This window comes from Cavia porcellus, unplaced genomic scaffold, assembly GCF_034190915.1.
Source record: "Cavia porcellus strain 051 isolate PalLab524CR breed Dunkin Hartley unplaced genomic scaffold, mCavPor4.1 scaffold_17, whole genome shotgun sequence".
Taxonomy (NCBI): domain Eukaryota; kingdom Metazoa; phylum Chordata; class Mammalia; order Rodentia; family Caviidae; genus Cavia; species Cavia porcellus.
The window spans coordinates 52480533-52498275 of NW_026947500.1; the positions used below are offsets into that span (position 1 = coordinate 52480533).

The window sequence follows — 17743 nt, forward strand, 5'->3', positions numbered from 1 at the left end:
AGGAAAAGGGCCCTACTAGGAATTTTAAAAATAATAAGAGAATTAGCTCAAGGTGTTGGAAAAGAACAAATAACTAAAACAAGATAAAAGAAAAAAGAGTGAACCTGAGAAAATAAAGACCAGAATATTAAAAGGAAAATGTTAGAAAGAAAAAGAACCAAAGAAAAGAAGAGAAAGAACAAGTCCACCCCCCCTCCAAAAAAAAAAAAACCAGTAAATAAGGGACAGCAAAAATACTTAGTCCAAAAATGCGAAAAAGGTGTTTTGAGTGAATGGTTTCACTTCGTGACCCATAATTTTGGAATCCAGCAGGTCACAGTTTTTTTCACCTACCTTTGCACTCTGTGGGTTTTTAAGGTGCCCCTCCTCCAGATGCCTCTCTGTCCATTGACCCCAGGTTGTATCAACTGTCCAAGCCAAGGCATACACTTTCTTATCTTGGTAGATGGAAGGCAATCTGACCTCTGATCTATGCTGGATAGTATCCAGCAGGGAGAGGTTAAAGAAACCCACTAAAGGTAATACCAGTTCTTTCAGAGCCAGCCATTTCTGAACATAAGGTAAGCTGGCTTTTCAGCATGAACGAGAGGGCCCATGTCCTGTTCAGCCTGAGTTTAAACTTTTCAGGGATCGATGTCTAGCCCATTCTCTATGGACAGCTATCTTCTGTGGCTGTTGTACTCAGGCACTGTTGGAGGGGGTGGCCCCGGGGACCCTGAAGTGAAGGTGTTTTGTCTTTTTTCTGAATCTTGCTCTTCATTTCTCAAACCCTTCCCTAAACAGGACTTGATCAAACACTCACTGGCAGCAGAAGCCTCTCCAGCAGTGGCCTGCTATGCTGCTTTCAAAGTTCTCAAGCACTGTGGGCTCCTCCCTCCTCTGGCCGGTGCCACTGCCCTATGTGTGGCGTTTCTCCCTGCAGGTGCAGGTCCTTGTACCTTACTTTGTGTCTGTGAAAAAGAGTTATTTCTGAAACCAAGGCAAACTTCCCAATTGCTTCATTCTCTTGTCTACATTGTGTCATTTTTCCAACTTCTCTGTACGTTCTTCTTTTTCCCCTAGATCCTTCTTAATTCCCAGTAATCCAGTTCTTTTTTTCTCTGATTGAATTGTTGTTTTCTGGGCTCCTGATTCTGAGTCTCAGAGAGGCTGTATTTCACTGCTCATTGCTATTCTGCTTTTTTGATTCCTCACCTGTGTAGATTTTTATCTTATGTTTTTCAACTTGCTTAAAATATATTTTGTATTTAGAGTCTGTTAGTCACTTTAATAAAACCATGCAACTGAAAATGTATTCAAAGTAGTGATACCTTCTTTTGCTTGAATATCTCCCTAAAGCTTCTTAATCATCTCTCTCTATATTTTAGGCATTCTTCTTCCCTGCTTGTAATGTGTCACCTTCTCTTATCAATCTGTCAAAACCCACTTAACTGCAAAATTTAGTTCAAGTGAAATATCCCCCTGGAAGGCACTTTAATCCTCTCTCTTGCTTGCTGAAATCTCTATTTTTAATCATCTCTTGGCCAATCACATTTCCATATATTACCGTCTTTAAATAATAAAAAGTCCTATAACAGAAATTTGACTGACAGTGTAGGCCACAGCAGCTTGACTGACCCAGAAGGGAGGTGGCACAAAGAAATATAGTGCACACCACAGCAACTTGACTGATCCCACTTCTTCTGCACTCCAGCCATTGCCTCTGTCACCTCCGGGCCAACAGCAAGACCTGTTGTTGTGGGCCTGGGAGTGAATTCTCACCCACCGGCTGCCCCAGCCTTGCCCCAGCCACAGCTGAGGACCTGGAGGGAACATGGCACAAAGTGTGCCGCTGCTGCCACTGTTGTACTCCAACCACTGCCACCTGGAGGGGAAGTGTCACAAAGTAATACATTGCAGCCCACAGCACTTGAATGATATGGAAGGGAGGGGCCAGCATATGTTGTCCCTGTCTGAACCTCAGGAGCACTAGGCAGAGAGAAGGGTCCACTAGCCAGCACACTTTAGAAGAATTGTAACAAACAGAGAAAGAAACTGAGGCTTCCTGGATGAAGCAAAAATATGGGAAGAGGAAGCAACAACAGAGAGTCCCAGGTGCCAACCCTGAGAACACTGACCCAGAATAAGTAAATACAAAGGGGAATGAGAACAGCAAACATGCAATATCAGACACAGCACCAGTGGACATAAAGAGATAAATTCAGGACCTCATAGAGGAGTTCAAAAGTGAAACATTTAGTCAAATAAAGCAAGATATAAGAAGATAAATAAAAGAGATACTAAGCACCCCTCTAGCAGACACAAATGGAAGAAGGGAGGAACTCAAACAAAGGAGAGAACCATTTGATTCAGAATATAAAAAAATACAGAATACATGAGGCAGATCCAAAGAGATCATGACAAAATTAAAAACTCTATGGAAAGATGGCAAATCAACTTGAAAGAAACTAAGGATAGATTATCCAAACTGGAGGACAGTTTTGTAATATGGGAGTATGAAAGGGAAAACTTTTTAAAAATAACAAGTAAACAAGTGGTAAAAGTACAAAGGCTAGAAGATGACAAAAGGATCTATAACTTGAGAATAAAGAATATGAATGAAGAAGCTGGGGTACAAACAAAGTAACTACACAGGTTATTCACAGAAATAATTAAGGAAAACTTCACAAACAGGAAAAGGAAATGATATACTGATATATGAGGCATACAGAACTCCAGCCACCTACAGCCAAAGCAGAGTTATATTCAGGCATATAATAATCAAGATCCCAGAAACTCAATATAAGGACAGAATATTAAAAGCTGTTAGAGACAAGAAACAGATAATCTATAAAGGAAGGCCCATCAGAATAACGGCAGACTTCTTGACACAACCGTGAAGTCAAGAAGATCCTGGTGTGAAATATTCCAAGCCCTGAAAGAAAATAACCTCCATCCCAGATTGATATATCCTGCTAAACTGTCTCTAGAAATTAATGGATTAATAAGATGCTTACAAGACAAAGAGGAACTTGGGAAATTCGCAACCACCAGAGAATACTGCACTACAACACTACAGAGAAGACTGCAGGGCATTCTAGAGAGAGAGAAAAGTACTAGGATTCCAAGAAGAGTGGCAGAGAAGCCTCAATGAATGGAGCAGAAAACAGAATGAAGAAAATGAGCAGACAATTGACGGCAAAAAAGAGCATAACCGAAATGAGGAAGAGAAGATTTTATTCAAAACTGAAATGATTGATAGTATCAAGTCTGAGAGTATAGGCAACTACACTGAAGACGACAAGACTCTATGATACACATTCTGGTTTGATAACTGCCAGTTTTTGAAGTTCTATACTATATGCAAAGTTGTATTTTATTAATACTGTCAGGTACTGATATATTCAATTATCCTATGTCTGATGATATAGCCAATTATGTTGGACATAACAAGAGACAGCACAGGAACCATGGTAGAACTCTTTGTATAGTCTTCTTGTATGTTTTGTTCATTTCATGTGTTTAAAGAATATGTTTTGTTTACCTTGCTTTGTTTTGTTTCTCCCTCTAACATAGAAAGGATAAAAATACATGTTAAGATTCATGCGTGTGCAAGTCTATAAACTGTTTATGAGAACTGGTTTTATGACACATGATGAAATGAACAGATACTTTGAAGGAACAGAGCAACTAAAATACCCACTGCTGATCCTAGAGTGTCATAATGTGAAACCCATCAATAGTATTATTCTTTGTTTAGAGTGATATTAGCCTGTTTGGGTTTATTCAATCTCAACATAATTGAAGACATGGATAACTGCATATATGTTTAAGAGTATAGAATTGATAACCATATTTCTAAGTTTTTGTTGAATAGTTGAACAGAACTGGGTGCAACCTCAGCCTTTGAATCCCTACTTTATATGCTCTACTTTAGTATCTTGTATAACTATTTTTAAGAAGACAACCTGTAATCATCAACTAGTGATTTTTTACTGTTTATTTTTTCTTTGAAGTTATGTGTTCTTTCTACCTGTTTTCTGTTTTGTTTAGTCTTTCTTTAAATTAAATTATAAAGAAAAGACACTTCCGTACCCAGTGGTGATCACGGAGTGTCATAATGTTAAATCCAGCTATACTATCATCCTTTGTTCAGAATGATTTTTAACCTGCTTCAGTTTGTTTAATCTAAATATAAATGAAGATATGGATAACTGTATGTTTGTTTAAATGTATATGATTGACAACCATGTTTCTAAGTTCTTGCTGGACAGTTGAACAGAACTGTTTGCTGTCTCACTGTTTGAATTTCCACTTTACATGTTCCACTCTTATACCTTGAACAACTATTTGTAAAATGACAATATGTAAAGATCAACTAGTGATTTCTTACTGTTTACTTTTTTCTCTGAATGTATGTATTGTTTCTCCTTATTTTCTGCTTTGTTTAGTCTTTTTACAAATAAAATATAGTAAGAAAAAAATTCTTATAACAAGAGCACAAGTGTTCCTGAATGCTACTGTACATCATCACTTGATCCTGAAGTTCACCACTGTCCCATGATTCCTCTGGTCTGTGAGTTTCTGGAGGACAGGGCTAACCAGTTATCACCCTGCTTCATTTGGGTTTACCTGAGATTTACCCACCTGCCATCTTTATTTTATGTAGCAAATATAGACACTATCATATCCACACCATAATTGGAAACTTACCCGATCCTGAGGACCGACAACTATTGTATTAAAATCAAGCCACTTGTCCACCAGAGCCTTTCCGTTGAAGGGGTTCTCCTGGTTCATATGGAAGATGGTCCCATAAACCTGTCCCATTTCAACACAGTGGAAGAAAAAGCATAGAGCTCACGGTCAATATTGTGCTTGTGTGACAAATTGACTCACCCCTCTGAAAGTAGGCTGTGCAGCGCTTAGAGTGTTTAGTCCAATCCTTAGGTTACATTTTATTATCCCCCAAATAGGCAGAATTTTGATGAAATCATAAATGAAATAAATTATCAATCACTCATTCTTGCACCACTAATTCTTTTTCATTTTTTCATGCATACACACAGTTATACAAAATGATCTCACATATATTAGTTTAACATCTATTATTCCCACATACACTATACTTGACCATATTTCCAGGTCATTAAACACTCATGTATGTAAGCATACTTCATAACTATATAATGCTTACTCTATATTTCAATTTTTACCTCTTTTTTATTTCAAAGAGAATAAAATGAAACAAAGCAAATCCAAACGGAACAGAACAAAGTAGAGCAGAGTGAAACAATGCAAATAATACAGGATTTAAGAAAAAGACAGCAGGAAATCAACAGTGGCTATCATGTCACTTGTGTTTTTCTTAGTAGTTGCCCATATCTTTACTCACAATATGTTCATATACATCAAAATAGTATAAAAGCAATGAATCAAAACCCAAGAAGAATCCCTCAAGAGCTTTCAAGAAGACACTAGGAAATCAATAATGCCTACCACAATGTCTCTTGTTTTCTTCAAAATAGCTGCCATAACTTCATACATATTGGAATCAAATAATTGGAAACAGACTAAATCAATCAAAACCAAAAATAAAAGTATTGTTATCTTTCTTTTTTTTGAAATTATACAACAGTCAAATTCAGAATAAAGCCAACTTAGATCATACAGTGAAATTGGTACAGGGCTTCACAGCATGTTACTGGGATAACAGTAATAGGTATTACAGTATATTTTGTTATCTTTATAATATTTGTTCTTTCAGTCACGTATATCAAAATGAGATGAAATGTAGAACACTATAGAACTTATCAAAACAGAATATTGAATAGAGCAGTACCATTAAGTAGAAAAGAACAAAACAGTAATAAAAATATTTGCGTTCAAAGAAATGGTGGAACAAAAACCTCCATATTTGCTATGGTCAACCTGCCAGAACATACACAGATTTCTGGTTCCCATTTGCCAATGGGCGGGTGGGGGGCGGGGGAGGAGAAGGAGGATAGGGAAAGTGGGATATCTGACTCTAGGCTATGTAGCAGTAGGTTCACTATTGCTAAGCAGGGAGGCAGGATGGTCATTTGTTTTCACAGCCTCCTCAGTTCCAACATGGTGTAGATCTCAGGAGACACTGCTGGTTCCCCCCCTGGAAGGGCTGCCTCTGCTTACCAGGGAGGGGAGGTGCTTGCTTGGATTCCCAGAGTCCTAAGTTCCAACATGGTTCAGATATCGGGAGACACTGGTGGTTCTCCCCCTGGAAGGGCTGTAGTCTGCCACCCTGCCTCTCCTTACCAAGGAAGGGAGGTGCTTGCATGTCTTCTCCGAGTCCTAAGTTCCAACGTGGTGCGGATATCAGGAGACACTGCTTGTTCTCCCCCTGGAAGGGCTGCAGTCTGCCACCCTGCCTCCGTTTACCAGGGAGGGGAGTTGCTTGCTTGGCTTCCCAGAGTCCTAAGTTCCAACATGGCATGGAACTCAGGACACACTCGCATTGTTAACTTTAAAATAAAAATGATAAGCGGTCATCAATGGCTACTATTGTGTCTAGTTTTCTTCAGTGTAGTTGTTCCACCATCACACATATTCAAATCAATTCTTGTAAACACTTTAGGTGAAATTCTAGGCATACATGAGCATATACATGTATATCTATCATTTCTGTATTAGACAAAATACGACAAATAAATAACTATGTCTAAGAGCCAAAAACAATAACATTGTAGACTTTCAAAACAAGGTGGTAGGAACACAATTTTTGTTCCCTTTCATAGTATCTTCATAAGTTTTTGAATTATCAGATATGGGCATGCAAAATTGATCTAATCCTATGGATGTTACCTGTTATTTTCCAAGAACTAGCAGAATGAGTAGCACAATCATCTTAGTAATCTTTGTATATATACAAATTTATATCTTATTTTGTTTCTCTTCCTTCTGCTTTCTTTTTCCCTGTTTGAATTATTTTTTCTTCTTTGAGCAGCTTCTTACCCTTTCACAATATTTATTGAAGATTTTGTATCTTATTTATTCTTTCAGTTTCTTACACTAGGGAGACTATATGGTATTTACACATGTGAGTTTGATTTATTGCACTTATGAGTAAGGTCTCATATCACATCCTTTTATTTATAAAAGCCTCAATGTGATCTTTCTTTATAGCTGAGAAGTACTCCATTGTATAAAAATACCAGGTCTTTTTTTATCCACTCTTCAGTTAGTGGGCATTGGCATTTTTTCCAAGATAGATATTACAAGTTGTATATATATGTATACAATTGTGTATATTGTATATATATGTATATTGTATATATATATACACACACAATATTTATATCTGATAAAGTAGCAATACTCATAGATATAGATATAGTGTGTGTGTGTGTGTGTGTGTGTGTGTGTGTGTGTGCGCACATATATATCACTGTGGTATAATGCTTTTAATTTTTCTGGGAATATGCCCAGAAGTGGAATAGCTGGGTCAAATGGGACCTCTAATTCCAGTCTTTTGAGGCACCTCCACACTGATTTCCACAGTGGTTGCACCAGTCTGCATTCTATCAACCAGTGAAGAAGTGTTTCTTTTCCCCACAGACTCTCCACTTCTTTGTTCTTGGTGGTTTCCTTGATTCTGGCTATTCCTCTTGGAGTAAAATGGAATTTCACTGTGGTTTTAATTTGTATTTTTCTAATGACCAATCATGTTGAACATTTCCTCATGTATTTATTTGCCATTTATATTTCTTCAGCTGAGAAGTGTATGTTCATCTCACATGCTCATTCTTGGATTGTGTCTTTAATTTTGGGGGTCTGATGTTTTAAAATTCTTTATATGGTCTAGATAAAAGTCCTTTGTCTGAGGGACAGTTGACTAATACACAGGTTGTCTTTTCACTCGGTTGCACATTTCTTTTGTCATGCAAAAACTTTTTAATAAGATGAGATCCCAGTTGTTGATTCTGGGAAGTAGAATGACATTTTGACATTTTCACAAAGTTTTTTCTTCCTATCCATGATCAAGGAATGTTTTTCCATTTTCTTTGGTCCTCTTCAATTTTTTTCAGAGTACTGTGATTTTCACTGAATAAATCTTTCACTTCCTTTGTTAGATTGATTCCTAGGTATTTTATTTTCTGGATGCTACTGTGAAGGGTGTGGTTTCTCTTATTTCCATCCCAGTGAGTTTGTTGGTATACAAGAATGCTATTGATTTTTGAGTGTTGACTTTGTAATCAGCTATGTTACTGAATTTGGTTGTTATATGTAGAAGGCTTTTTTAATTTTTTTTTTTGAGCCGGTGTCTCACTATGCAATTCAGGATGGACTTGAGCTCACTTTGTAGCTCAGGCTGGTCTCAAACTTGCAAGATACTCCCACCTCAGCTTCCCGAGTGCTGGTATTACAGGCATGAGCCACGATGCCAAGCTTACATGTCGAAATCTTTCAGTGGAGTTTTGGGGGTCTTCTATATAGCATGTCATGTCATCTGCAAATAATGATAGTTTAATTTCTTCCTTTCCTATATTTAATTCTTTTATTTCTCTTGTCTAATTGCACTGGCTAGCACTTCCAGAACAATAATAAATAGGAATGTTGATAGTGGACAGCCTTGTCTTGTTCCTGGTTTTAGAATGAGAGCTGTCAGTTTTTGACCAGTTAATATGATGCCGGTTGTTGGTCATAGGTGGCTTTTATCTGATTCAGATAATGACAGTCTGCCAATTTTCCATAAGGTTCTTATCACGAATGAGTATTGCACTTTATCAGAAGCTTTTTTGCATCTATTGAGACAATTATGTAATCCTTATCTTTGGCTCTATTGATATGATTCATCATGCTATTTGATTTGCATCTGGTCAACCTTCCTTGCATTCTTTTGATGAAACCCACCTGATCATGGTATATGATCTTCTTGATCACTTGTTGAATTCTATTTGCCAGGATTTTTACATCTATATTCATTAGGCAAATTGTCCTGTAGTTCTCTTTTTGCTTGGGTCTTTTTTTGGTTTTGCTTCCAGGAATGAGTTTGGAAGAATTGCTTCCCTTTCAATTTCATTGAAGAGTTTGAACAGTGTTGTCATTAAGTCTTCCTTTAATTTCTTGCAGAAATCAGCTGTGAATCCATCAGGACATCTGGGATTTTATTTATTGGTAAAATTTTAATTACATTTTCAATTTCATAAACTAAAATTGGCTTATTAAACTGTTTTATATCTTCTTGCTCCAGCTTTGATAATTTATATGTTAGTAGTCATTTGTCTATTTCTTCTATATTATCAAAATTATCAGTGTAAAACTTTTTGACGTAGGTTTTTTTTTTATTTAAGAGGAAAAAGAGAAAAACACAAAACAAAACAAAGTGGTGTAAGGGTACACGTAATACAGAACTACAAAAAAAAAAACATAGCAGTAAGAAATCACCTGTTAATAGATTACATATTATCATCTTGAAAATAGTTGCTCAAATCACAGTATCAAAGAATACAAGGTGGACATTCAAACAGGGAGACTGCAAACAGCTGTGCTCAATGATCCAAAAACATTGATATAGTCAGCTATTTAACACCCCTAAACACACTTGCTGTTATATCCGTTAGAGCTTTTTCTTTTTTTTTCTTTTTTTCCCCTCTCTTTTTTACAACAAAATTTACACATTTTGGATTTTATTACTCCTTAGTGCTTATTACTTTTTTGGGGGGGAGAGAATACAGTCAAATATGGCAAAACAAAGCTGTCAGTCAAAACCAAGTATAGACATAGCACATGATGTAGAACAGAGTACAAGGTTATCAACAATGGTTATCAACGTTGTCTCTTGTTTCCTTAAAAAGAATTGTCTATCTCATTAGATATTATAAAGTTGGACAAAACAGTAGAGAACAAGACCAATAAAACTTAGGCATTGAAAACATTACAGGACTTCCAAAGAAGACAATAGTTAAACCAGAATGGGTATCCTAGTGAATCTTATTGCCTTCAAAGTAGTTGCCTATATCTTCAAACTTGATACTATCATACAGAATGGAACAGAGTCTAATCAGTCAAAACAAGATCATGGGAGTATTACAGGACTTCAAAACAAGTTAATAGGAAATCAAAAAGAGTTACTATTTATATATCCTAATTTTTAAAATTTTTTCTTTAATTAAGACAAACATAAGAAATGACTAAATAATTTTTTTAAAAGAATAAGGGGGAGATTGAGATAAAACAGGACATAACAATATAACAATAGAGGTCAAAGCATGACTGTTTCAGCAACCTCGTGCTTCACCACCAAATAACCCGATTTAATAGTCTGTCTTTTTCCTTGAAATATTTGGATAAAACTTCATATACTGTAGCTTCAAATATTTCCATATCAAGAAGCCCAGAATAAAGCCTTTCTAATTAATGAGTGAAAACTTTAAAGGCTTCAAGGCCACCTAATGGGGAATCATGATTACCACATATTTTTATATATTTGAATCATTACTTACATTAGGGAAACTATTCGGTATTCACACATGCGAGATTGATTTATTTCACTTATGAGTATGGTCTCAAGCTGCGCCCATTTATTAATAAATATCTCAATGTGATCCTTCTTTATAGCTGAATAATACTCCATTGTATAGAAATACCACAACTTTTTTTATCCATTCCTCAGTTGATGGACACTTGGGTTGTTTCCAAGATCTGGCGATTACAAATTGTGCTGCTATAAACATAGGTGCACATATATCACTGTGGTATGATGCTTTCAGTTCTTCTGGGAATATGCGTAGAAGTGGAATAGCTGGAATAAATGGGATTTCCAGTCCCAACTTTTTGAGAAATCTCCAGACAGATCTCCACAAAGGCTGTACCAGTCTACACTCCCACCAGCAGTGCAGGAGAGTTCCTTTTTCCCCACAGCCTCTCAAGCGTAGGTATTGATGATCTTCTGTACTTCCACAGGCTCTGTAGTGATTTCACCCTTTTTATTCCTTATTGTCTGAATTTAATTTTTCCTTTCCTTTTTTAAAATAAGGTGGCTCAGAGGCTTATTGATTTTATTTATTCTTAAAAGTACTAACTCTTTGATTCATTAGTTTTTTGTATTATTTTCGTAGTCTTTTCTGTGTTGATGTCTGCTGCAGTCTTTAAAATTTCTGCCCTTCTTTTGGCTTTGTGCTTGGTTTGCTCTTCTGTTTCTAGATGTTTGAGTTGTAGCATTAGGTTGTTTACTTGTCTTTGTTCTGTTTTTCTGATGTGCTAGTTCACCACAATAAATTTTCCTCTGAAGTCTGGTTTCTTTGTGTCCCACAGGTTCTGGTAAGATGTATTTGTATTTTAATTTACTTGTAGAATATTGTTTAATTTCTTCTGAGGCCCATTGGTTGCTCAAGAGTGTATTATTTAATTTCTATGCATTTATGGAGTTTTTGTAGTTTCCTTTGTCATTAATTTCCAGTTTGATAGCACTATCATCAGATAATATGTGTGCAATAATTGCAATAATTTTGCATTTACTTAAGCATGTTCTGTGGGCTAGTATATGGTCTATTTTAGAGAATGTCCCATGTGCAGCTGAGAAGAATGAATATTCTGATGTTGTTGGGTGGTATATTCTGTACACACCTTGTAAGTCCATTTGTTCACAAGCTTGATTCAATTCTCTTATTTCTTTGCTGACTTTCTGTCTAGTTGATCTGTCTCTTGGTGTCAATGGGGTGTTATTGCTTGTTTTATTTTTCATTTCTATTAGTATTTGTTTTACGTAGCTGGGTGCTCCCATATTTAGTGCATATATATTTAGGATTGTTTTCACTTCCTTTTGAAGTTTTCTCCTACCTAAATTGTGACCTTCTTTATCTCTTCTGATCACTCTTGGTTTGAAGTTCACATTGGCTATAAACCGTACAGCTACCCCTGCTGTTCTTTTGGTTCTTGTTGCATGAAGTACTGTTTTCCTTCGTTTGACTTTCAGTCTATATGCTTCCTTTTGGGTGAGATTTTTTTCTTGTATGCAGAATATACTTGGATGTTTTTTCTTGATCCATTCTGCCAGGCTGTTTCTTTAAGTGGATGAATTGACTCCATTTACATTAATGTTTATAACTGATATATATTGACTCATTTTTGTCATTTTATGTTTCTGCTGTTGGTTCTTTATCTTTCCCCTCTCTTTAGTATTTTTTAACTGTCTGCTGTGCTTAGTGGCTTTTTTCTAATGCTATTCTTAGAATTGTAGTTGTTTTTATCTCTATCTAGAATATTGCTCAGTATTCTTTGCAGGGTTTGTTTGGTGGTCATGAAATTCTTCAATTGCCCTTTTTCATGGAAATATTTTATTTGTCCATCAATATTGAAGGACAGTTTTTTCAGGGTACATCAATCTGGGTGGGAAGCCATTTTCCTTCAGGATTTGAAATAGTTCACTCCATGCTGTTCTTGACTTCATTGTTTGTGTTGAGAAAGTCTGCTGTGATTCTGATGGGCTTTCCTTTATTGGTTATCTGTCTTTTTTCTCTACCAGCTTTTAATATTCTGTTCAGATGTTGAATTTTTGGCATGTTGACTATTGCATATCTGGGTGTAGATTTATTTTGGTTATGGCTTTTTGGAGTTCTATATGCTTCATTTATCTGTATGTCGGTTTCCTTTTCCACATTTGGGCAATTTTCTGCTATTCTTTCTGTAAATAGCCTGTTGCTATCATTTGTGTCATTACTTTCTTTTTCAATCACACCTATCAATCTTGTATTTTTTTTCCTTACATCATCTGGTAAGTGTTGTATTGTTATTTCCTAGTTCCTTGTTATTTTGAAATGACCTATTGTTTCTTGTTCATTATCTGCAATCTTGTCTTTTAGGTTTGAAGACCACATTCATTAATGTGGTTTTACCAGCTTCTGATGGTATTTTTTATTTCCTGAATGTATTCTTAATCTGTTTCACATATTCTATTGTTTTCTTATGTTGTTCATGCAAGGTTTCCATGTTCTTGCCATGCTCCTAGATTTTTTAACTAATCTTGTTTAGATGTGTTCAGCATTTCTTTCATTACATTTATCATTTCATCTTTTACCTGGGAGATTAATTCTGATCTTAATTCCTCTATAGCTTCTTAAAAGTTGGTTCTTTACTCCAGTTCCTATCATTTCAGAAGTTTCAGGTGTATGATTCACATTTTCTAGTATGTTTATGTCTCCTAGACTTGTTTGGCATGGGCATAATGTTTGAGGTTGCATTGTGTTCTTTCATTATGTTATTTTCCTGTATTCTCCATGTCCCTAGTGGCACTTAGAAGCTTGCTGGAGGGTTGGGCACACTGGGTGGATCTTCAGCATGCCCCAAATGGCTCACAGAATTACCCCACGTGCTTGAGGTCACTGGGTAGGGCCCCATCATGTTCTGAGTGGTGTAGCAAGCTGAATGGTATGTGGCGTATACTGGGAAGGCTTTTAGGTCATGCTATATGACACACAAAACTCCCCAGCTTCTTAGATGACCTGTGTGTGGCACCACCAGGTTCCAAGCAGAGACTCACCACTGCACAGCTAGGTAGATATTGCTGTGATTAGCTTCAGCTCATAGGCAATAGCTCCCAGCTATCTGGAAGATGCCTGGTGAGGCTTAACCAGGACATAGGTGAAGACCCAAAGGCCCTGCAGTGTTCAAAGATGCTGGGAAGTGTCCTACCAGGTTCTAGGCAGAGTCCTGTGGCTACACAGTTATGTAGGGATCTCTGTGGCAGGCTTCAGCCTCCACATTGAGCCTCCCTGTTACCTCAAATATTTTACATCTTATTGAAGACTTTTTCTGTTTTTTCAGATATTTTATTCTCATACTTGAAGCAAAATTTTGTCCTTAGGTCTTTGAAAATATAACTGTTATTACAAATTTTAGAAGAAAACTTTGAAGATCAGATATCACATGTTTAGAAGTCTCTTTATCTCCTAAATATTTACATATTACTTTCCAGAAATTTGACATGACCTCTCTCCTACTTAATAAGAAACAAATCATAGTGGTATAATCCTGGGCTCTGGTGACCAAATTCCAGAAACATCATGCATTTGAGAATTCTACTTTCCTGTCTAGAATCAGGTCTTCAAACACCAGAGATATGAAGAGCACTGAATGAGTTGAGGAAGATTTGCCAAGGGTAGTCAAACCAGAATGGGCATCTTTGTGAATCTTATCTTGGATCATTGAACACAGCTGTTTGCAGTCTCTCCGTTTGAATGTCTACTTTGTATTCTTTGATACTGTGATTTGAGCAACTATTTCCAAGATGATATTATGTAATCTATTAACAGGTGATTTCTTACTGTTATGTTTTTTTTTGTAGTTATGTATTATGTGTAACCTTACACTGCTTTGTTCTGTTTTGTGTTTTTCTCTTTTTCCTCTTAAATAAAAAAAAAAAAAAAAAAAAAAAAAAAAGATTTGCCAAGGGTAGTCAAACCAGAATGGGCATCTTTGTGAATCTTATCTTGGATCATTGAACACAGCTGTTTGCAGTCTCTCCGTTTGAATGTCTACTTTGTATTCTTTGATACTGTGATTTGAGCAACTATTTCCAAGATGATATTATGTAATCTATTAACAGGTGATTTCTTACTGTTATGTTTTTTTTTGTAGTTATGTATTATGTGTAACCTTACACTGCTTTGTTCTGTTTTGTGTTTTTCTCTTTTTCCTCTTAAATTAAAAAAAAAAAAAAAAAAAAAAAGATTTGCCAAGGGTAGAAGTGCTTAAGCTGTGAGGAAAAGGACACTCAGTGTGCACGGCAGCATGGTCAAGTGGAGAGCATGGTCCCTCAGCAGATGAAGCCAGAAAATGCCACTGAGAAAGGGCGATGGAGCAATAACCATTTCACCAACTAAGGCACAGCCTGCTCCTGAAGTTCCCTGTCCCTCCCTTCCAATAGTTCAAGTTAGACTAAGAAAAAAGGGAAGCAAAATTTTCACTTCACCACATTAAATACTCTGTCACTTGGGGAACCTTGATATGGCAACTGAAACCTGTTTTGTGGAAAAAACGATTACTTTTCTAAACATTAGAATTTGGAATGGGTGATTTTTAGATACTCAATTTAAAAATAAAACTGGAATCTGTGTTTGTCTCTCTGTATCTCTCTCTGTCTCTTTGTCTCTTTTTTCTCTCTGTATGTCTCTGTTTCTCTGTCTTCTCTCTGTCTCTCTCTCTCTGTCTCTGTTTCTCTATCTCTCTCTCTCTCTGTTGCTGCAACCTGACTGAATGATATTTGATGTGTGACACAAGCCTATATAGTGTTTACTCTTTGCAGACACAACAACCAGTGCGTCAGGCCACAATACACAAATCTTTCCCTTACCAGAGATTTAATAACTACTGAATGGAAATATCTACCTTGTTGACTTTCTGCTTTTACGAATTTTACAAGAAAATGCTGCGACTGAGCTCCAAATTTTGCAGTGTTTCTCAGAAAACAATGAATTTGTTATGTCAAAGATGTCTACCTCATGACTCAGCCCACTCAACAGCTGCACTGTGTTAACTGCAATTCACCTGTGGTTTGGAGTTACCTAAAGCTCATGTGGCTTGATCCATGAATGACCTTTAAACAAAGCACATAATCCGTAGCCAAAGTTAACACAAGGTAGAATATTTTGCCTTTCTTTCCAGAGTTCCTGTTGAAGAGACTGATGTCAGAGCTGTACTAAACACATCAACTTCCTGCTGCCCAGAGAAGTCCAGGTACTTGAGTCATTAGAAAAAAATGTAGACTAACAAAGTTGTACAACTAAAGGTTTGTTTCTCCTTTAGTTTTTGTTTTCCTTAGGTGTAAATGGTACTGCTTCTTAAGTTTCATGCTTAGTTGAGCATTGATAGTTCATAACAATGGAACTGATTTTTGTTATTTCATATATTAGATTTGAATCCTGTCACCTTGCTGAACTTATTACTACCTAAAGCTCTTTTTGTATCTTTCATATGATTTTCTAGCTTAGAAAATCATAATCTGTGTGCTTCTTCTCTCTATTTTGCTTCTTTTTTCCCACAGTGTATTCATTTCCTGCCTTTTATATTGGCTAGACCAACCACTGTTACTGTGAATATTAGTATTGAAGGTAGGTATTGCCTTGATGTCCATGGTAGAGAAACCCTCTTTCACTATTTAGTTAAATAGTAGCTGTAAATGTTATTCATTTTCTTTCTATCAGATTAAGGAAAATCCTTTTTTTCCCTAGGCTACAGTGGTTTTATGTTTATTCAGAATATCAAATTTGGTCAAATAATAGTTGTATAACTGTCAAGAAGATCATCTTGATTTTTTCCTTTAGTTTGCTGATATAGAAAGTGACATTATTGATTTTTGAATGTTGAGTCTTCAATTCTTAAGATAATTTCCAGTTGTTTGTGATACACTAGTTTTCGTAAATAGTGTGTTTGACCTCATGCTATCTTGTTACTATTTTTGCATCTGTGTTCACGGACAGATGTACTGTGTAGTTTTTACACTGTATATCTCCAGTCTTGCTATCAGGGTAATTCTAATCTCTTAGAATGAGCTAGTCAACATTACCTACCTTCCCCTCTTCTGGAAGACTTTGTGTGCCCTGGCACTATTTGTTCTTCACCCATGTGGTGGAAATTGGTCATGAAGCCATCTGGATGAGCAGTTTTCTTCTCAGAGTATTTTAAGTTACAGAAATAGGAAGATTTCAATTGTAAATTCTTTTTCAGTGACTTTTCAATGTTCATATTTTTTACAGGATAAATTTGAAATGTGTAAGCATGGTGTTGTTAAGAACATCTTTAAAGGTTTATAATTTCCATTGAGCTAATAGTGTTGTCTCCTGTTTCATTCTTAATATTAATAAATTATGACTATTCTCTCTATTTCTTGGTCACTTTGGTCAAAGTGTTTTCAACATTATTAAACTTTTCTGAGAATCCAGTTTTGGATGAACAGATGATGCATAGAATTTAGCTATTATTTTACTGTTTTCTCATTGACTTCTTCCTTTCCTCTTCCTCCTCTTCCAGTTTTTCCTTCACCCCATTCTCCTGTTTCCTTCATTTCACTCACTAAAGCAGTTAGTTCGTACTAATTTTTTAGATTTTAGGCTGGAAACCTAAATCATGTTAGATGACACTATCCGTTTTTTAATTTTTTTAAAAATAGCATTTAATGCCGTGCTTTTTCTAGTTGTCAATGATGGACTTAGGTCTCATAAATTGTATTATGCTGCACTCTCATTTATATTCAGGTAAAATACTCTCATTTTCCTTGTGACAGTAAAGGATGATATATTTAGAAGTGTGTTTATATCATTTGCAGAAGTTTAGGACCTTCCAGAAAAGTTTTAAATTTTAATTCCATTATTATTGAAGGACATTATTAAGATGATTATAATCATTTTAAAATGTTAAAAATATGTACTTCATCCAGGGAAAAATATGTCTTAAGCACTTGAACATCATATGTATTCTGATGTTATAAAGGAAGTATTTTGGAAAAGTCAGTTTGAATTATTTCCTTACTTTGTTTAAGACTTCTATGTACATGCATATTTTCTGTCAGTTCCATAAAATACAGTAAGAAGAATTATACTGGCTACTTTCTACATTCGATTCTTTTTCATTTCAGCTCTATGAGATTTTATTTCCTGTAATTTCAGGCGCTGGGGCTAGTTGGGGACATGTCTCTGAGTACAGGAGTATTGGTCTCATTCTAAAGACATTTCTTGCTCACTCAAATCTAAAACTATTCATTTGAGACTGGAAAAAACACAAATTGATTTGT

General features: G+C 36.0%; 1 pseudogene; it reads right to left on the reverse strand.

Moving 5' to 3' along the window:
- LOC134471114 (glycine N-phenylacetyltransferase-like) overlaps nucleotides 1-4809 on the reverse strand; it is a 39730-nt pseudogene extending 34921 nt beyond the window's left edge.
- Between the last annotated feature and the right edge of the window lie 12934 nt (nucleotides 4810-17743).